Source organism: Dromiciops gliroides, chromosome 1, assembly GCF_019393635.1.
Source record: "Dromiciops gliroides isolate mDroGli1 chromosome 1, mDroGli1.pri, whole genome shotgun sequence".
Taxonomy (NCBI): Eukaryota; Metazoa; Chordata; class Mammalia; order Microbiotheria; family Microbiotheriidae; genus Dromiciops; species Dromiciops gliroides.
Window position 1 is genome coordinate 645007455 of NC_057861.1, and position 22247 is coordinate 645029701.

General features: G+C 36.8%; 1 protein-coding gene and 1 pseudogene across 1 annotated transcript in view; both read right to left on the reverse strand.

The window, feature by feature from the left end:
* PTPRD (protein tyrosine phosphatase receptor type D) overlaps positions 1–22247 on the reverse strand; it is a 2680207-nt gene that overhangs the window by 913298 nt on the left and 1744662 nt on the right.
* On the reverse strand, positions 2811–3297 carry LOC122753194 (annotated as a pseudogene).

Sequence of the window (22247 nt, forward strand, 5' to 3'; positions counted from 1 at the left end):
ACACAGACACACACACACACACTCACATACCTCTGAAAGTCAAGGGGATGGAATCTTTTGCCTATGCCTATTTCTTTTTATTGATGGAAACCCTTAAATACCCAAAGATGAAGTCTTGCTTTGTTAATGTTAGAGGGACTCCCTGCTGATGGGAAGGTTATTGAAGAGCACTGACAGCTGTTACTTGTAAAAATAAGGTGCCTCGAAACCAATGAGCTCAATATACAGTTTTTCATTTTCATCATTTCAATTCCATATGGTCAATGAAGGGTGAAGTGTTCATTCTAGCTTGTAACTAATATTTAGGAGGTGTCTTTTTCATGCAAACCCAATACTCTCATCATTATTAATGAAAGTTATGCATCTGGAACCAAACTGCATCAAACTCCACACATCTGAAGGGGATGGGGGTTAAAGTATGATACTATTTATGCACATTATTCCTTTACAAAGATATGAAACTTCAAATGTTCAGATTTAATACAGGAGGCCCAAGGCAGTCAAAGCAATAATTATAGCACACATATAACATTCTAAGTTTTGCAAGGATCTTTGAATATAGTATCTCATTTTATGCTTTGCAACAACACTTTGAGGTAGGTGTTATTATCTACACTTTACAGATAAGGAAACTGAGGTACAGAGAGGTTAAATGACTTGTCCTAAAGTCACTCAATTGTTAAAATAGGATTTAAACCTAGGTCTTCCTACTCTTGTCAGGTAGTATTCTCACCACTATGTATGATGCCTTTCAGTGAAAGCTTCTATCACACACACACACACACACACACACACACACACACACACACACACACATACACACACACAGGTTATTTAAAGGGTCACCAAAAAGATATATATTATAGATACCTTCATTGAGAGGCAGCAAATATATATATAGACTCTCAATGAAGGATTCTATAATACATATATCTTTTTGGTGACCCTTTAAATAACCTACAAAACTTCCATGCATTCTAGTAGTTTTCTTCTGTTGAGTGAAGATGGGAGAGAAATAAATGAATTGGTGAAATATTTTATTTAAATTTTCATACCCATTATTACTGAGGCCATTTCATACAAATTAATTACATTAAATTTAAAAATGATTAGTTTACTAACTTGTAGATACATTGTGATAAGTGTTGGGAGATGAGTGCAAGCAGGAAAGAAATGTGGTTACAACTAGAGAAAAGAAGGATGCAGGTGGCTATCCCATCTCATTCCTTAGGTCTTGCTAATATGAAGATCTAGGGCAATCTGAGTGCCCCAATGCTGGTTGGCAGGAGCATGGTGGGAATTATTTCAGCTTGACTCACATGACAAGGGGGAGTGGTCACAGAAATAAAAGTAAAGGATTGCAGAAGACATATTTGACCTATTGGCTTTTGCTGACTGATTGAGACTGTGGGTCCCCCTTGAAAAATAGCTGAAATAATTCTGGATTATGGGATGTCTCACTCAAAAGGAAACTACAGGTGGAAAAATAGAAGACAGCTAAGCAAAAAGCACCAACTCATGGTTCAATGGAGAAAGCAACTCATAGCTCAGTGGAAAACACATTCTAGCAGATAATTCCACAATAAAATCTCTTCAGAGAAGGAGTAAATTCGCAGCTTCAGAGGCAAACTACATTCCATTTGAAATACAATCCAGGAAACATGATTTGTCAAGGATATATGTTTTCCCTCTTCTGGAGGCATCTTCTAGCTGCGTTTGTTCTTTCTGCATGTTTCCTCAGACAAAAAGTAGGTTCATGAGAAAGAATACCCCACTTTGTGTAAGAGGGAATTTTCCTTATTATGTACACCTTGCTAATATTCTACTTTAATCAAATACATTTTGCTTGACTTAATGTGCCATTTAGTCTGGTAAAAAAGAAATATTGGTGGGAGTTTATAAATTGCCATTTTATTTTTATGCTGACTCAGATTAATCCTCAAATATGAGTGTATCTTTCTGGAGCTTATGTTTGATAAACCTTAGGTAATACATGATCCTTGCCATCATACAACTTATACCTAGTCCTTGATCGAATATTTAAATATGTCTAGCAACAGAGATCCAATTTTCTAGGGATAGGGAAGAGTCAAATATATTCTTGAGCTTAATGGCCAAGAGAATAGTTTTACCAATAAAAGAAATAGGGACATTAGGTCTGATTTACTTGGTGGAAAATAATAAATTCATTTTGTATATGTTGAATTTAAGTAGTCAAATGATAGATAGAAATGTAGAACAGGAGCACAGGATTGGAATTTAGATTGGTAATTTGGATTTGGGAGTCATGTACACAAAGGTGATTACTGAGGACATGGAAAGGGATAATATAAATACTGAGAAGAGGACTGGGGTCAGAACTTTGGAGAACACCCATATTTAAAACATGGAAGGAAGAAGAGTTGACAATACAGGAGTCAGAAAATTAGTTTGTAGACAACTAAGAAGAGAATTATGAAATTTCAGAGCCATGGGAATAAAGTTGAAGAGGGAGTAATCAATAGGTGTAGTAGATAAAATACTAAATTTGACTTCAGGAGACTTGTGTTTAAATCTCAGAAACTAATGAGTTGTATGACCCTAGGAAAATCAGTCAACCTCTCTAGACTTTGTCTAATCAATAAAATGGACATTTTACCAATAGCACCTACCTCACTGAGTTGTTGGGAAGTACAAGTAAGCTAATAAATATAGCAGGAATATCATCATACTGACTGAGGACAGTGTCATTGCCAGAGTCCAAGTGCCCATAACATTTTTGTTGTTGTTGTTGTCAATTGTTAATTTATTGCAATAGTCTCATTTATAGGTTAACTTGCTGGGCATTCCACAGCACCACTATTGATGTCATCAATAACATCATGAGGGTGCCTGCTATCAATGTTGCAGCCCACAGACTGAGCTGTTCCAAGGATTTCTTTAATGGTTTCAGAGAGCTCTCTTGCCAAGGATCAGTGCCTCATCTGTAGAGCAATGTTGATATCATTGAGACTGATGTTTCCACTGTGTTTAATATTTTTCTGTCCCAAGGAGGTTCCTTTAGGGCTTTGATGATCAAGGCTAAAGCAGAAAGTCACAACCTCAATCTGAGCCTGTCTGTTCTGAATGGTAAGTTTCACTGTGATCCTTAGCCTTTTCCAGTCACCAGTTGCCCTAGCAATGTCATCACCAATGTTTTTGGGAGACAAACCCAAGGGACCAATTTTGGGGGCCAGTGCTGATGTGACACCAACTTCACCACCAGTGCACCTTAAAAACATGACTTTAAATTTCATTAGGGTCAAACTTGAGTGTCATGGTGGCAACAAAGGTGGAGGCTCGGCCTGGACACTGTGGGGTAGCTGCTAGTGTCAGATGAACCCAGATTCATGTGCCCATAACATTTTAAGCTTCCTCTTAGGTCTTCACTGCTATTGTCCATTGATCCAACTGATATTCCTTAGTGCATTGTTTCCCTTCCCTTTTACCTCACCCCACAAGAAAAGCAATGGGTTCTGCCTTGAGCAAGGTAGGGAATGTCAAAGATATTATCATTATTGCAGAAAGGGTCATTCAAGGTGAGAATAGAGAAATTAGTGTACCCTATACTTTACTATTTAGTGGTCAAAATATTTTCCAGGATCAGTCTCAGAACTGAAGTAATAAATGTAATATAACAGAGTAGAAATAATATCAGGCAGAGTTAGAAGACTTAGGTTATAGTGCCAGATCCTCATTCTGAAATTATCCAGAGTTTCACTTTTGTACTTCCTGAATAGAAGCAGATTCCCTATCTCTCATATATCCACACTAATAAAAACCTAAAGTTCAAACAAGACTGAAGAACAATCAAGAAACTCGAGTAACTTCTTCCATCCTAGAGCTACATTAAAAGAAAATCAGACAGAAACACATATGTAACATGAAAGGAGACCAACAGCAAAGCCAGTACTAACAGAGACAAGATCATTGGTAGCCTCCCAAAATGAATAGAGATGGCCTAAGGACCCAAGTAGCCAGCAGGGCTAACAAACTATAGTTGTTACAGATAGGAGGCTTTCTTGGACATAGATAAATACACAGATAAACAAATAAGTAAGCTTGGTTTTACTTAATCTAAATGTTGTACCTCTTTAGGAGAATGTAAACTCCTATAAAGCTACACATGTTTTTTTCTTTGTATTATTAGAATCTAAACCACCATTTGTAGATAGTAGGCCTTTAATAAATGTATATTGAATCGGAATTGCTTTATTATGGCTTTCTGCAAGTTACTCAGTCTGAATCCCAATTTCCTAAACTATAAAATGGCAATATTCATGTTTGACCTATCCACCTCAGGGACTGTAGTGAAGAGCGTGTGATGTAGTATATTGAAATCAATTCGAACACTATGAAATGATGTACAAATGTAAATTGCTTTTTTATTTAGAACACATCAATTCCTTCATCAGGAGTAGGGTGACTGAAATACCCACCTGGCAGAAAGAAGAAATATTAAAAGGATCAACTAAAGCATGACTTGGAAAAAGTAGTAGAGATTTTCATTTTGAAAAGCAACAGCTGAAATTCAGCTGATGCTAATATCCAGTTATTAATTCAAACAAAAATGTTGCTCCATCCAAATAGGAGGGAGAAAGAAAGGATTATCCAAACTATGCAAAGAATGATAATGGTCTCTAAGGAAAGGATGAAGCAAATACTTTCTCATCATATATTAACAATATTTCAAATATTTTACAAGTAAGGATCTGCTTGTAAAGCTTTCTAATATTGTTTCTACTATACTCTGCTACCTTTATTGATTCAATTCTGAGACTAAGCCTGGAAAATATTTTAACTTCACTGAGGAGACTAGAAATTCCAAATTTAATTATGAAAGAAAAAGAATCACGATGTAAATAAATTTTTGTAACCATGATCATTATAAAGAAGAGGGTTTTTTTTTCCTAGAGAGAGAAGAGGTAGTAACACATATTTAAGTGGATGTGGAATAAAAGAGAAGTAATTCTTGGTCATCCTCATTAAATTCACTTTGACCCAGCACTCGCTACAGCACTGGACACCCATCTTCTAAGAACTAAGGCTTACAGCTTAAGAGACAGAAAGTAGTAGTGTCATATTTGTAGTCAGAGGCACTGGCTCTGCTTCTTAGAGGTTATTGTTGTTGTTTTTGTTGTTGCTGTTTGCCCTTTGTTCTCAAAGAGGGCCATGACATCACTCCAATGTCATGACTTGCACTGAATTGGATTTAAATGAGGGAGGATTGTGCAAGGTCATGAACCTCACTTTCTTCTCCAGAATCATCTGGGTGCAGTGGCAAGTTATAGATCAGGACAACTGTAGATGACCCCTGATATTTAAGGCAAATCAGATTAAGTGACTTGTCCAGGGTCACATAGCTAGTAAGTGTCTGATGTGAGATTTGAAGTCAGGTCCTCTTAATTCCAGGGCCAGCACTCTATCCACTGCACCACCTTGCTGCCCATTAGAGGTTTTATGATTTGTTCGAGGGTATGCAGCAAAAATAATGGCAGAAACATGATGAAATGGGGCATCAAGTCCTAAACCAGGTCTCCTGATTGCACTACACTGTGTCTCCCTTTCCATACCATTTTGGGCACACATTCCTATAGTCTTTATTATATATATATATATATATATATATATATATATATATATATATATATATATATGGGCAGAGAGACCATAGAGGTCATATAGTCTACTCCTCTTATTTTACAGATAAGAAAATTGAGGCTTAGAGAGATTAGTTGGCTTACCCAAGATCACATAGGTAGTAATTGATTGAGCTAGGATTTGAACCCAGTTCTTATAACTCTAAGTTAAGCATCTTTCCTATTGTACCATGTTGTTCCCTCCAAGGTCTTTGATCTGAAGGCAGTCTTTATTTCCATTGTTTCATTAATTTTTTTTTCTTGTTTTAGGAAACAGCGACTCAGTGGTGTGATAACTTCCTTGGTACTAGAGGTTATCAAGCCATAACTACATGACCAATTATGCTGAATGTTCTGGAGAAGACTCATCTTTCAGAAGAGAAGTTAGTTCAGACAACTTCTGAGGTCCCTTCCAACTTGTGAGATTCTGAGTTTTTGTAACTATATTTGAGTGTCCTTATGCATATTATTTAACATCCCTGGGCCTCAGTTTCCTCATCTGTAAAATAAGGTGGCTTGATTACATGGCCTTTCTGGGCTGTTCCCTGCTCTAAACTGATAACCCTATGGTTTCCACAACCTAGGACTCAGGTTTCATAAAATAGTATCATAATCAGAAATTTCCATTTGCCCCAAACAACTTGATTCTCTGAAAAAAGATCAAGCTCTGTCTTTAATAATAAATTTCCTGATCTGTAAAATGGGGATATGAAATTCACAAATCTGTTAATTTGTATAGATTACATGGTGATAGCCATACTGATATTTCATTTACTCAGTCTTTCCTCATGTAATCTGTAATATCATTGGTAATATACAAAGTGAAAGGAAAAAAAGAGTAAAGAAGGGGGTTCAGACTTTGTGGCTGCTATTTCAAGCCTCTCTTCTTTCTGAACTCAAATAGATTTGAAAACAGGCAGTTGTCATTCAACATTTCTGCCTTCTCTGCCAATTTCTAAGATTTTGTTTACAGCAGAAAACATAACAGGAAAAAAAAAATGAAATAAAAAATTCCAGCAATTCTCGTTGTGTGGTCTAAACTGTGAAATAATATGGCCAAAGACTGATAAACAGGAGTCATTGGGCCACTTTGCCAGAGGGACCCTTGACTAGAATGGGTACTCTTTGTTACTGTAGCATGATTCCAACATATAGTCCCTGTGGGACTGATGCAATCAGTGTTTAGCTTTTAAAACCCTTTGCAACATGGCACCATTCTATTTTCCAGAATTATCATTAATTTTTCCCTTCCTTCAAACATGCTGGCATTCTTGCAGCATTTCCTTTATCCATGATTTTGTACTGTCTGCCATCTATGCCTATAACACTCTCCCTTCCTTGTTGGAATTCTTGGTTTCTTTCAAGACAGAGATAAAATACCATCTTCTTAATGAGACCTCCTCCCCTCCTCGGCCAGATACTATTGTCATTCTTACAAAGGTATCTTGTGTCTGTTTAGTATACAACTATAGGTATAAGTTGTAAATTCCCTCTCCCTCTCTCCAACACCCTTAAGATGTAATCTTGGGGTCAGCTACTTGGCACAGTGGTTAAAGCACCGGCCCTGGAGTCAGGAGTACCTGAGTTCAAATCTGGCCTCAGACACTTAACACTAGCTGTGTTACCCTGGGCAAGTCACTTAACCCCAATTGCCTCACTAAAAAAAAAAAAAAAAAAAAAAAAAAAAGATGTAATCTCGAAGGTAGGGACTGTTTTTCTCTTGTCTGTGTATTCCAAGTACCTAGCATCAGCATGGCACACAGTAGGTACTTTATGAATATTCATTGATGGACTGATTGATTACTTTCCAGTTTGTGTTCCATCAAGGTATTGTAATCCTCAGCAGCAGGCTCAATTCACAGTACAGACAAATTTATGGATATTGCAAAATTCCTCCTGACATAATATATCTCTGGCTAATGGACTCCTGGTCACTTTAACTCATTTGGGGCAGCCAGGTGTTTTCTTATAGTTGCCTTACTTATCTTGGGTTTCAACTACTCAGCATCTAGCCTTTTCTCCCTTTCTAGCAGAAAAATTATTCTAAGGAGAAAAGTGAAATGAGTCCAGTCATTATTCTCCGTTATTGTCATTCCAGCTGCCCTGAACAGCAGGCACATCCTTACTTGTGTCCTCCACACCCCGCCCCCCCCTCCACCCTACAATCAAACAACCTCCCCTCATTGTTGCTGTCCTTAATTTTTTTTCCTCAGTATCAATTTCTTTTAGACTTTGTTGCTCATGAGGCCACTCTTACTGGACCACTTTTATTTCTACCATTATCTGTTCTTGTTTTCTTGTTCTCCACATATCTTTAAAATCCAAGTTTAGTGATAGTCCCCTGTTCCTCACATCAGTCTTTTTAGAAAATTAGCTTTTTTCTGGGGGCAGCTAGGTGGCTCAGTGGAGAAAGCACTGACCTTGGATTCAGGAGTACCTGAGTTTCAAATCCGACCTCAGACACTTGACACTTACTAGCTGTGTGACCCTGAGCAAGTCACTTAACCCCCATTGCCCTGCAAAAACCAAACCAAACCAAAACAACAACAAAAAAGAAAATTAGCTTTTTTTTTTTCCTTTGTGTCTTCAGAATTTCATCCTTGAAAGCATTCTTGGTTTAATTCTCTTTGAGTTATTTAGGCCTCAGGATGTTATCTCTTTTTTCTACAAACCATTTAAAACCTGATTTTCCAAAATCTAGGCTGTATGTTAGCTTATGTCCAGTTTTCTTTTTCATCTCATAGATACTAAGAAAAAGCAGTTATCTAACCTACCCCCCCACCCCAAACACACACAACTCACCTCTCCCAGGCACTAAAGTTCCTATCATTTCTAGTTCTGCCAGTTCCTCTTTATTTGTGATACTTAGATATTTCCCTGATCATGTTTTTATTTTTCTGTCTTTCCAAAGATGATACCCACCATGCCCTCTCTCCTGGGATGCAGTTCTCACTCTTAGATCCTTCCTTTGGATTAGATAACAAAGATGTAAAATTCCCTATAAAGTCCTTGTAACATTAGCTGGCAGAACAGAGAGGATTCATATACATATATCTGCAAATGTATGTATGTATAGATACATACACCCATATGTGCTCATATACATATAAACATATATGTGTGTGCATAACTTATTAAGTTCTCATCAATCAGTACAGATTAGTTCACATCAATAATAATAGCAACAAAAGTTCACAATTATTTATCGTTTTAAGATTTATGGCAGCTAGGTGGCTCAGTGGATAAAGCACTGAACTTGGATTCAGGAGGACCTGAGTTCAAATCCAGCCTCATACAACTGACACTAGCTGTGTGACCTTTGGCAAGTCACTTAACCCTCATTGCCGCCCCCCCCCCCAAATTAAAAATAAATAAAAGGTTTACAAAGCACTTTTTTTCAAAGCAACAGCACTTTTTTCATAGCAACCCTGTGAAATAGGGAGTGTATTATTAGCTTAGAGGTTAAATATTTTGCTTAGGGTCATATAGCTTGTTAGTATGGGAGGTAGAATTTGAACTCAGGTCTTCTGATACTAAGACTGGTGTTGTTGTTTCCCTCCCTTTATTATATCACTCAGTCCTTGGGGTTCATGCAATATGGACTTCAAAGAATAAGATACAGATAAAGAGGGTAGGAAAAACAATATCAGATGCCCACTAGATAGTAAAGCTCAAAAGGGGCATTCTTATGAAGATTCAAAGCTCAAGATAAATAGAATTGGTTGGGAGGGACAGAATGAGGACCAAGAAATTGATTCAACTGGTCCAAGAAAGAAGGAAGAGAACATATACAGAGGATAAAAAATGAGTTTGTTTGTGTGTGAGGAAGCAGGGGGTGGGGGAGAATGGTGAGAGCAAAGAAAACTTTTAGGTAAATCCTAGCTGATTTGCTACTTTAACTAGCCTTGGCCTTGTCTTGTATTAACCATTAAATCATTACATTGTATGATGTCAAGGTCACTGGAGGTGTAGATTCAAAGAATCTTAAAGCTGAATGGACCCTTCAAAGCCATATGTTCCAGCCATCTCATTCTATAAATGAAGAAATTGATACCCATGAGATAAAGTGACTTATCCACAGTCAAACAAATAGTAAATAGCAGAGCTGTAACTCAAACCCAGGTCTTCTCATTTGAAGTCCATCCCTCCCCCCAACATCATGCTTACTCTTTATAGCCAGTTTTCCTGACTTCCAACCTAGTGCTTTTTTGATTATACTAGGGAGGGAAGCATCAAGGCAAGCCCTAACCTCTTTTTTTTTAATTCTGCTGCCTTTCTGCTCCTACACAGAGATGCCCTCAGCTCAGCTGCTGCTGCCTTTTTCCCCTTCAGCCCCATTTACATCATCCCTTTTCATGCAATAGCAAAAAATACACTTGTCTTTTAAGAATAGTTAGTGTGTGTGTGTGTGTGTGTGTGTGTGTGCCCTTTACTTACTGATTTCCATTGTTCTATGGCTTAGTAAATGGCATTTCAGCATTACTATGACCAAAATATTCATTACCCTGTGGGTTACCTGGCAATAAGTTTTGGCATTTAGTTATGCTAGTTATTGGACAATAGACATAGAGTTCATTCTTGGACCTGTATCTGAAATCTTTCCTTTTTTGTAGGACTAGTTAGAGTTTATGACTGTTGGCACAGTCTTTATCACCCAGGGTAATCAGTCTGCTATGGAGAACTTTTCTTGAAGAGAAGCCAAATAAGGATTTCATTTCAGGTCTGAATCAGAAATAATACCCCCAAATGATTATAACCACATAAGTGAAAATAGTACTAAAATGAAGCTGTTCCTCAGTCATTTCAGTTTTGTCTGATTCTTTGTGACACCATTTGGGCTATTCTTGGCAAAGAGACTGGAGGAGTTTGATGTTTTCTTCTTCAGCTCATTTTACAGATGAGGAAACTGAGACAGGCAGAGTTAAGTGACTTGCCCAGGGTCACTCAGCTAATAGTGTCTGAGGACAGATTTGAATTCAGTAAGTTGAGTCTCCCTGACTCTGAGCCCACCACTCTATACACTGAACTGGTTAGTTACCCCAAATGAAGCTGACTACTGTGTAATTATAATGTCACATCTTGGCTTCAGAGATGAAAGGACGGAGTACTCCTTACCTCTTTTTTTTTTTTTTTGAGAGGTATGGAACTACTGGTACAGAATATTGCGTGTATTGTCAGACACAGTGACAATATGGATTGGTTTTAGTTAGATTATTTAATTTTTTGCAAAGAAAGACTTTGTGGGGGCAGCTAGGGGGCACAGTGGATAAAGGACTGGCCCTGAATTCAGGAGGACCTTAGTTCAAATCTTGCCTCAGACACATGAAACTTACTAGCTGTGTGACCCTGGGAAAATCACTTAATCCTCATTGCCTTACAAAAAAAAACCCCACAAAAACAAAAACAAAAAAAGAAAAGAAAAGAAAAAGAAGAAAAAATAAAGAAAAAAGACTTTGGGTGGGAGGGTCATGTGTTCAGGAATGATTGTGATGTACAAGCAAAGGGATAGGAATAAGGAAGCAACCTATATAAGCAAAGTATCAACAAAATGTCCATTTTAAATATGCTTTTTCTTTGAAGGAAGAAACTCCCTCCCCCCCAAATTCCATTACTTCACTTGACGTAGTGGAACATAGAAGTACTGTACAAAGGAAACAGCTATTTGTTTGTTTTTTTGTTTTTTTAATTTAAAAAGCAACCCTGGAAGCTCCCCTATCTAGTGGATCACTGAAAGACATAAATATGCTGCCTGTATTGAGTAAATACTGAATAATACTATGGTGCAATTATCAGGGCATTTTCCCATGAATATTTGGTAGGATGTGCCCACAAAGGGGAAACGTGATGAAAGGTCTTTTATAATTCGTGTTATAGTTTTATGATATAAAATCATGTTATAGGTTTTTGCCTCAAGAGTGAAATGAGATCACTAGGTATCTATTTGATTATTTTCTTAAATAAGAACAATGGCAATAGCAACTCCACCCCCCACAAAAAACAACAACTTCATTTTGTGGGTTTTCTTTTATTCATAGTCATAACTATAAGATTTTGACTTTAAGGTGCACTCATATCAATCTTCCATGAGAATATTCTTTTCAGTGAATCATTATGGTATGGACATAGCCTTGAGTTCTTGAAGTCTTATGTGACTGGAACACAAAAGGCTTACAGGTCCCACCAAGGTGGAAAAGCCTCAAGATTTAGGTAGAATTGGAGGTCGTCATCACCAGAGGTATTGTTATCAGGTGATTTTTTTTCCTCTACTACCTTAGTTGTGGACTCATCTAAATTGTGAATTGTTTTTGATTTATGATGCAAGAGGATTTATTGACATGGATAAATTAAAGATCTTGTTAATAATGAAGTAAGCATTCATCCATAGATGCAGGTTGATACAACCCCACATTTAATTGTGTCTGGGGTTAAATGTTGGTTTTCCTGAACTATTTTTCCCCCTCACTGTTTAATCTGTGTTACAAGGGTTGGCTTATTATGTAGGGCGAGGAAGAGAAATATATCATCATTTTTAATATATGGATCATGATTTCAAAAATAAGCTAAAATTAAGTGGGACTACACAATGCCATCATGATACATGTATTTAATATTTTTGAACCAATGGGTATATCTTTATGTAGATGCTGACTGTTCTTAGATGGCTTCAAAGAACAGGTGTCAAATTTTGAATTTAATAATCCATATATTACCATTTTGTCCATTTCTTTTGTGAAGGCAAATGGCATTTTGCAAAAATGTCTCTAAATCTATGGATTCCATGTGGTAATGCTTAGAGACTCAGGCTTAGAGTTAAGAAGATCTGGGTGTCAGAGCCTACTTCAGAGACTGATTACCTGTGTGACCCTGAGCAAAACAATTAACCTCTCTGTGACTCAGACAACTTCCTAGGAATTTTCTATTAAGTCATAGGGATTGTGAGATGCATCTGTAGGACTTATCTACCAAAGTCAAAGGATGGGTTGGTTGAAGGAATTTCCCATCTAAGACTTGGAGTTGGCCATGCTGACAAATTCATAGATCTATTATGTGCTCTCATCCTTCCATTTAACTTTGTTTGGGACACTGCAGTTCTAAAAAAATTCAGAAAACAAGCATGTTACAATTTATACTTTGAAAGTGGACAATGGGATCAACCACCAATTAGAAAATTATTTGTATCATTCAGGTATAATTAGACAGGAAGTAGCTCAAAAACTGCATAAAAGATAGACGATGGAAACTTGCCCAATAGAAGGGAAATTAATAAATGGGGCCATTGTACAATAGAAGGGAAATGAGCAAGGCTCATACCTTAAGGATAACAGCATTTTTCATAGGAGACATGAAACTGAGTATAATTTAAAAATGATAAATATTTAAAAACTTCCTAAGTTTGACAGTAACATTTTTTGTAATGCCTATTGACTTTAAGGAAGTCATACCAAATGAATATTTAACAAGTGTAAAAGACAAAATCTACTTGGGGAATTTGTAGAGCAAGTTTATTTAATGCTTCAACACATGTACAAATCAACTTCTTTTTAGTTGTAATATTACTCTAACAAACAGTATTAAGAGGGTTTTATTTAACTATGACAAATATTCAATCCCTCCCACTTAATTAATAGAATTTTTTCTTTCTTTACCCATTTCTCCACCTTTTCTGTTGGAACTATGGCAAAATCATAGGTCTTTGGTCTTTTAAGAGGCAGCATGCTACAGTAATTGCTAATGGGTCCTCAAATACATATATAATACTGCGATAGTAACCATAACAATGATAGATAACGTCTTCAGCCATAGTTAAAGAGAAAATAAATAAATACAATTAATTGCTGTAGCTCAATTTTACTATTGAGATTAGGATGATGAACTAGGGCCATTGACACCAAAGAACAAAAGCTAGAAGCATACATATATGCATACATACATACATATATGTATATACATACATACACACATATCTATATCTATATATGTATAACTCTGTGTTTCCATATATATGAAAACTACATGCTTGAAACAAAAAAGAATGGTTCCTTTGAATGTGACACTGACTTGTACCCAAACCATTCTGAGTCTATTTTTTTAAAAAATCTGGAAAATGGAAATAATGATACCTATTGCATTACCTCAATTCCATGAAATAAACCAAGAAAACTGCACATCTTCAAGCGTAACATAAATGGAACTTCTCCTGCTACTTATTTTTAAAGGTATCCTACTATGAATTAGACAAATGGACATATGTCTTTTGCTCTCCACTCTCACTGCAACCCCTTCCTGGTCTTATGATCCTTATGACACTTGCTTCAAGTGAAATTTGGAAAGGTTCAATTACAAAGTTTTCTTAGAATTTCCTGTAAATGCTATGTATGCATCCGTTTCTGATCTGCCTATACTTTTATCTTTAAGAAACATCTATTTCCAATTTAATATGTTACTAATTTAACAGTTTGTACCTCAAGCAAAACTGAAGTTGTGTCTTTTTCGTAGGGTTATGGCTTTCTCTTAAGCTAATGAAAAAACTGAATTAAGACTATTGTATATAGATTATTTTTGATTCTCATGAATCTATTCAGTGGGCTTTAGCTCATCAGTAGCCAAGTCTAGTGAGGAACTAGGCCCAGTTTTCTGCCTGACCTAGGTGAGAGGAGCCACAGGGATCTGAGAAAGGAAGTTCTTTGTCCATATTCTCCCCAACCCCTCCAGGTCTCAACCAAAGATAGAAGTAAACTTGGTGGAATCTGAGAAGGGAGAAAAGGACTTGGCTTCATGTGTTTTCTGTATTTGTATTTCTTTTCTTTCATGTTTTGAGTTTGTTCTTACTCTCCCCAGGGACTTCTTATATGCAGGGGAGAGAAAGTGCCCTCAGTTTGGGGGATATTTGTGTAAATTCTATACTGACTATATCTCATCTGTAAATACCCCTTAAAAAAAGAAAAACAAAACTAGCAGATTCTGACTGGTTGACTGATGTCATGATAAACAGCAGATGGGGACCTTGTGAAGAACCATATTAGAAGTCACAACCTGTTAAGCTTACCCCGGAATTTGAAGAAAGAAGTTGTATTCTTCCTTCTAGTATCCTAACCTGCCATTCCAGTATAAGTTGAGAGAGTAAGCCTAATGAGTGTGCTACAATGTCATATTCAGGCTTACCACAAAGCAATAAACAAACAAACAAACAAAACCCCATTTCTTTAAGGTTGAGGATACATAAGAAAACATATATCCAAATATATTATTTGCTGAAAGTTGAGATCTTCTACTCTATTTTTATGATATACAAAACCTCAATTGAATGTTATAGGACTTTGAATAATTAAAGTCCTCAACTATTTGGCCCCAAGATTTATTTAATGTTATTTCCCTTCATACACTATAAAAACAAACTGGCAAACTGAATTACTAGCTGTTCCACAATCTTAACTGTTCCTAGCCCATACTCTTTGTGTGTTTCTTTAGGGTTTCTATATGGTGGGGATGAACTCCTTATACATCCCTACCTGATGAAATATTTATTTTCTTCCAAGGTCATGTTTTTCAACATAGTAGAGATTCCTATAAACATGGATTCTTTGGAGGGGAAATCAGGCCTCTGTTATTTTGAGGAGGTGGATAAAATATAAGCAAATGAAGAAGGAAGAGGAAGAATGAAGGGAATAAAGCATGAAAAGAAGACATTATTAAAGGAAGAAGGGGTTAAAAATTCATTATGGAAGAGAGGATAGATTTAACAACTGGCACAAAGAACTAAGTTTTAACCCAGGACCATTGGATGAACTAAAAATCTTTCTATTATAATAGGGAACTCTGCATTTTAGGGCCATGATTGGTTAGTTATAATATAATAGTGACATTATGACAAAATTACAATGGTTAGGCCAAGAATGTCTGGGGTATGTCCCTCCTTCCCTACTAGTTCTATATGTAAACCTTTTTTAGTTTCAGAAAGTTTTAATTTACTTCAAATTTCCTTTTCCATTGTGTGATAAAAAAGCTAGTTGTTGGAATTCAGCATGCTTAGTGCCTTTAGACAATCTGTGACTGCCAATAGTTTCACTTTTCTTTAGGCTTGAATGTTTATAATTCAAAGAATCAGGAATTAGAAAGAGGATCTTCAAACTTTTCCTTACATATTTGAGTTCAAATAGCAGGTTCCTCTAAAGCATATTGCTGGGGCTACTTGTCTCTATGAATGAAATTATATGATGACTATCTGCCAGGTGAAATGTGGAGTGATACAGAATCCTGGTCCAGGAGTTTGAAGGCTTTGATCCTAGTTCTAGGACCACCAATAATTACCTGTGTAGTTTTAGGTAAGTCAGTTCTCCTGTTGGAAAGAATACTGACTTTCAAGTCAGAGGAGCTGGGCTCAAATCTTGGCTTTACTACTTTCTAACTATGACTTTTGGGCAAGTCATTTAACCACCCCTGGCAAATATTAAGCCAGCTGTAAAAAGGATTGGACTAACCAGCTTCTAAGGTCCCTTCCAGATCTTTTAGTAGAATCTCAGAGCTTAAAGGGATCCTAGAGGGTGTCCAGTTTGGCCTACAGCTGAAGGAGAGTGTACTCCACAAGATTTTGGAAGTTTCTAGGAATTAAATATCCTAACATAGCTATCAGTGAATTATGGAACTGGAAGTGATTAAAGAGATCATCACTAAACCTTCACTTAGCAGACACTAAATTACCTCAAATTACCACAAATAAACAAAGAAAAAAAACTTTGGTACTTGATTTGATGACTCTGAAAAGCAGAAGACATTTTTTTTTCTTTTTTGGGTTAATAATTAGAGTTCTAAGAATCCATTACAACACAAGGTAGTATTGTAAAAGATCAATGTATTGGAAAGATGGATGAAGTAGATGTAGAAATTTAAGTTCTATGTCCAAATTTTGATACTTTCTAGTTGCGTGATCTTGGGCCAGAAGAACCATGACTATGACATGGTTCAAACTTTCTACCATGATGGTGGCATGTAGGGTGCACTGTTGGTCCTTTGGCCCACATTTATCATACTTTGTGGTTCTTCATTATCTTACCAACAGTCACAACTTTTGAGATTCTATTGTGGTCGCATCTTTCTCCTGCAATCCTTCCCCCCCACACACACTACTATATGATTTTATTGCCACTATTTCTGTCTTCTCTCAGAGCTGGGGTTAGAGGTAGGGAATGGGGGATATGAACTAGGGTCATCACTCCCACTAAAATAATTTTATTTCACATGCCAAATTTTCATTGTGTGTGCTAGGAAAGTCATTTATGCCAATTTTCAGGTTTTCATTTGTAAAATGGGTTTAATATTGGTGCTACCAGTTTCAGAATATTGTTTTGGAGAAACTCTTTGTAAACTCATAAAATAGCTAATGAAATCTGTGTTGTTACTATCTTAATGTTGGCTAGTAGTTCTGATGGGTTTTACTGGCCCTAATTGTGCCTTTGTTTCAGGCACATCCCATCTGAACTATAGTCAGGTTTTATAGAGTAGCAATAATTAAAAGGAAAAAAAAACACATTTTTATATTTATATAAGATTTCATTCTTTTCAAGTTTAAACACTATCTAATGTGAACATATATGGCCCAACAGTTAGAGGCAGACTGTGAATCAGGCAAGAATTTCCCAATAAAGTTGAGAACATTACCTTCTTTTGAAAAAAAGAAACCTTATTCTATTAGGAAAAATAAACAATATCAGAAAATTAAGTATCTTTTCTCATTTAATTATGGAAATGTTTGATTTCAATGCTTCGTTGAATTTCTTTGTCATTGACAAAATATGAAATGGTATTTACAGAAACAAAATAGAACTTTGTAGATTCCAACTTCTCTCTTCCCTACTCTCAAGAGAAAGAATATGTTCTTGAACTTTAATTTTTGTTTTCTCTTGCTTAGTTGGGTCCAACTCTTTATGACTCCTTTTGGGGATTTCTTAGCAAAGATACTTGAGCAATTTGTCATTTCCTTCTCAAGCTCATTTCACTGATGAAAAAAACTGAGGCAAACCTTCTCAGGGTCACATAGCTAGTAAGTATCTCTGGCTGGATTTGAACTCATGAAGATGATTATTTTCACTGTAAGCCCAGGCTTCTATCCACTGAGTCATCCAACTGCCTCTAAAAGGCTGGTGTTACACATAGGGTTGGGGTTAGAGTCAGAAAATTCAGTCATTCAGTTGCGTCTAAGTCTTTAAGACCCCATGGGCCATAGCTTGCCCATGGGATTTTCTTGGTAAAAATGTTAGTTTGCCATTTTCTCATCTAGTGGATTGAGGCAAAGAGAATAACTTCAGTGATTTCTCCATAGTCACTGGAGTGATTTGCTATTTCCTTTTTTAGATCATTTAACAAATGAAGAAACTGAGGCAAACAGAGTTTAATGTTTTGCCCTAGGGTTATACAACTGGTGTCTGAGGTAGAATTTGAAAGCAAGTATTTTCTGGAAAGAGATCCTCATGCAGAACCCTTGTTGTTGTTTGTCCTTTATTCTTGAAGAGGACCAATGACACAAGGGTGGTATCTTCCCTTGTGAATGCATTGGATACAAGTGAGGCAAAATCGTTCAAAGTCATCAGCTTCACTTTCTTCTGATTCCAGGAGCTCTATCCATAGTCACATACATGGCCTTTTTTCCAATTAACAAACAATAAATGAAGCAGACTCTATTATTCTCAACACCTTTCAGTCAATCATTTGATTCTGAAGGTGGGGTTTGCTACAGGGAATTGTCTGTTAAAGCTTGTCTGCTCTTTTCTCACATTTTCATCATGGACCCTTGAATATCATCCTAAAATCACTTTAATTTTAAGGGCCTTTCAATGTGTTTCCTACTTTCTCCGCACTAACAATCATTTTCCCCAAGGACATTTTTATACAGTGAAATCCTTTATAAATACCAATCTGTACTATGGTTAAGTGGAGGAAAAAAAGCCAATTTCAAATCTATTTAATAAATGAAAATTAATTCTTTATAAGGGGGCCAGAACAAAATTGGATACAGAAAGGGAAGAAAAGCAAGGATAGGTAGCTTCTTGAATAGACAAGAATTAAGTAAAGAACTTGCAGCTCTCAGTCTTAGGAGAACTCCTTCAGATAAGGATCCTCCAAAAGCCACTGGATTGTGTCACGACAAAAGTGAAATACAGAAATTTCATCACTAGCCTACTTTATTCCATAGGACATAAATCACATGTTAGAGTTTTTACAAAATGAGAGTCATTATTTTGAGCTCTAGGTTTGTGAATGTTCCATGTGCATAATTACTGTGTTTCATGGATGGTCAGTGAACAGTTCTTATATGTATAAATATAAGGAGAAAAAGAGAATGCTTTTCCTCCTTAGGGTCAATTCTTATATAACACATGTACCACTGAAATTCATTCCAGATTTGGAATGTATTTCATGTGGGCCAGGGAAGAGTAAGTATTATCGTCAATTTCCACGCCCCCCCATCTTTGTGTGCATTATAGCTTAGATGGAAATAATCCTGGGGCAAAGTGCTATCTTGCTATTCTTTTAGGTCTGGTGCTGGATGAATTCTTGAACAAGTGAACACAATGATTGATTGTTGTAACTGAGTGACAATATTGAGATGCAATATCTTCTTCAGCCTGAGCACATCTTAGGTACCACTCCAGTAGTAGACAAGACAGCAAGATGATACCCACAGCTTCTCAATCCCATGTGGATTTGATTTCTTCTTCGAGCTTTCTGTCTTTTAAGAAGTTTTTTGTCAGGGGCAGCTAGGTGGTGTAGTGGATGGAGCACTGGTCCTGGATTCAGGAGGACCTGAGTTCAAATCTGGCCTCAGACACTTGACACTTACTAGCTGGGTGACCCTAGGCAAGTCACTTAACCCCCATTGCCCCACAAAAAAAAAGCATCTAGTATATATACCATGCTTAATTTATACCATGTATATGGCCAAATGTCAATAGACCTCTCTACTAGAGCTGATCCCATAGCTCAAATCATCTCATTTTAGAATCTTCTCCCCCTATGTCCTTTTCAAATGGTTTTGCCAGTTATAATATTCCTTAAGGATAGCTCCATAAGGGGTAGCTAGGTGGCGCAGTGGACAAAACACCGGCCCTGGATTCAGGAGGACCTGAGTTCAAATCCAACTTCAGAGACTTAACACTTACTAGCTGTGTGACCCTGGGCAAGTCATTTAACCCTCACTGCCCTGAAAAAAAAAAGGATAGTCCCTTAAATTCTAATTCCTGTTTTCATCTAAGGAAGACTCTATCTATCCTACAGAGAAGGTGTAAGGAATAATAAATGATTCCTAAGTATCTATGTTTGAACATATGCACACACTCCACCAAAAAACTATTCCAGTGCCTCATCATACTACTGAAGTTAAAACTGAGTTCTTAAAACTTACACCAGTGGAGTGTAAGCTCTGCCAGCCAGGAAAAGCTTCAAGAAATAGTCCAGTGACCAGACAACATGACTATCATCTGAGGATCAAATGAGCTAAGCATGATGTTCATCTCCAGAAGGGTAGCTGGCTCCCAGATCGTTACTGCTGGTCACGACTCGGGAAGATGATCTCCTGAGGTGCAGAAGGCAGACACCAGCAACCTCACCACGCTACAGAGTTCTACAGGCATCTATATACACACATATATTTACACTGACCTATGTAGAAAGATCCTCACACACACAGCTCACACTCTATCTGGCCACTACTCAATTTCATTTTTACCACAACCACCAAATGGGAAGCAGAAGATTTCTGCCAAAGACCACCCATCTTCATGCTTGTCTTTCCCTCCTGCTCCTTCTCCTCTGGAGGTGCCCCTCTCCCTAATCCAATCCACTTTAGTTCAACATAATTCAAATGTATAACTTTACTAAAATGTAAGGGAACTTGGAGGTACAATCTGTATAGAACTGACCAAAATTACACATATACAAACTCCTGTTATACAGTTCCCTGAGCAGTCAAAGTTAAAGAACTGAACAATTCCATCAGATGCACCATTATCATTCCTCTTTTAGATCACATCTCTATCCTCTAGACCTGGAATCTTAAAAAGTCAGAATAATAGGGGGCAGCTAGGTGGCATGGTGAATAAAGCACCGGCCCTGGATTCAGGAGGACCTGAGTTCAAATCCAGCCTCAGACACTTGACACTTACTAGCTGTGTGACCCTGGGCAAGTCACTTAACCCCAATTCCCTCACCAAAACAAAGAAAGGAAGAAAGAAAGAAAGGAAGGAAGAAAAGAAAAGAAACAAAAAGAACTTTTTTGTCCAAGGGGCTTGGAGGTTTGTGAGTGTTTGGTATGGTAGAATCTATTATTTTTTTCTTCTTAAATTTCTGAGAGTCAATGCTATATATCAATGGAATTGTCAAGTTTTAGCTGTGATAATCTTGTTTCCAGTGTAGTTTATCTGTTGAACTCTCAAGACTATTTTCAGGTTTGTATTTATAGTATAGGGATTTGTTTTCTCTTTCTTTATGAAGACTTAGTAATCTCTGGTGTCTAATTCTGGCCACTTGAGCATGTCTTTCCAGGTACTGGGTCAGTGATAAATCTTTAAAACTTGCAGGTCTGTTTTACTTTATCCACTATCACCTTGCAAAGTGTACATTGAGCAGTTTAAAAATACTAATAATTATTTATTGTTACTAGTATAAAAATAAAAACTCATATTTTATAGCACGTTAAGGTTCACTAGCTTTCCCCATAATGAGGTTAGCAGGGCAAGAATTATTTTCTCCATTTAAAAGGTAAGGCAAATGAGGATCAGAAAAGTTTACTTGGTCCATGATCACATAGTATCAGAGCTAAAATTTAAGCTCAATTTCCTGATTACAAACCCATTATTTACATTGATGATGATAACAATAATGGTTAACATTTATATAGTGCTTCAAGGTTTATCAAGTGCTTTGCATATTTTCTCTCACTGGGTCCTGACAACAATCCTGGGAGGCAGATGGTATTATTATCCCAACTTTATAGATTAAGAAATTGAGAAAGAGAGATTATTTCCCCAGTGTCATACAGATAATTTCTGAGGTCCAATTTGAATTCGGATCTTCTGAACTTCAAGTCCAGTTCTTAATCTGGTAAGCACCTAGCTAATGAGCAGAGTGCACCATAACAATGTAAGTTAATGTGTGCAACAGTGGCTATAAAAATATGAATTCTGTCACTTCAAATACATAGCACAAAGCTCCCATTCAAATCTTACTTTGAAAAGAGTAAATATCAACCACAAAGCAATTTTTAAAGTTTTATATAAAATTGATTTGATACTAAGGCTGAGTCTCTTTGCTTTGTTCGAGTGTCTCAGCTCTGTTCCAGCTTCTCACTTTAGGACAACAAAGTCATTGGTTTTTATCTAATGATTAACCAAAATTGAAAAAAAAAAAACCCCACCCTATTCTATACCACACTTATTCTGTGCCTCACACTTGTAGTTAGAAGCTAGGTTAGCTCTTTAGAGCTTAATATTCTGTGTTCCTCTGTAACTCTGTAATTCAGTAACTTCTCTGAATTCTGTTTGTATAACACTTGTCTATACCACTCATGGTACTTGTAACATAGTCTCATGATCTGGTTTT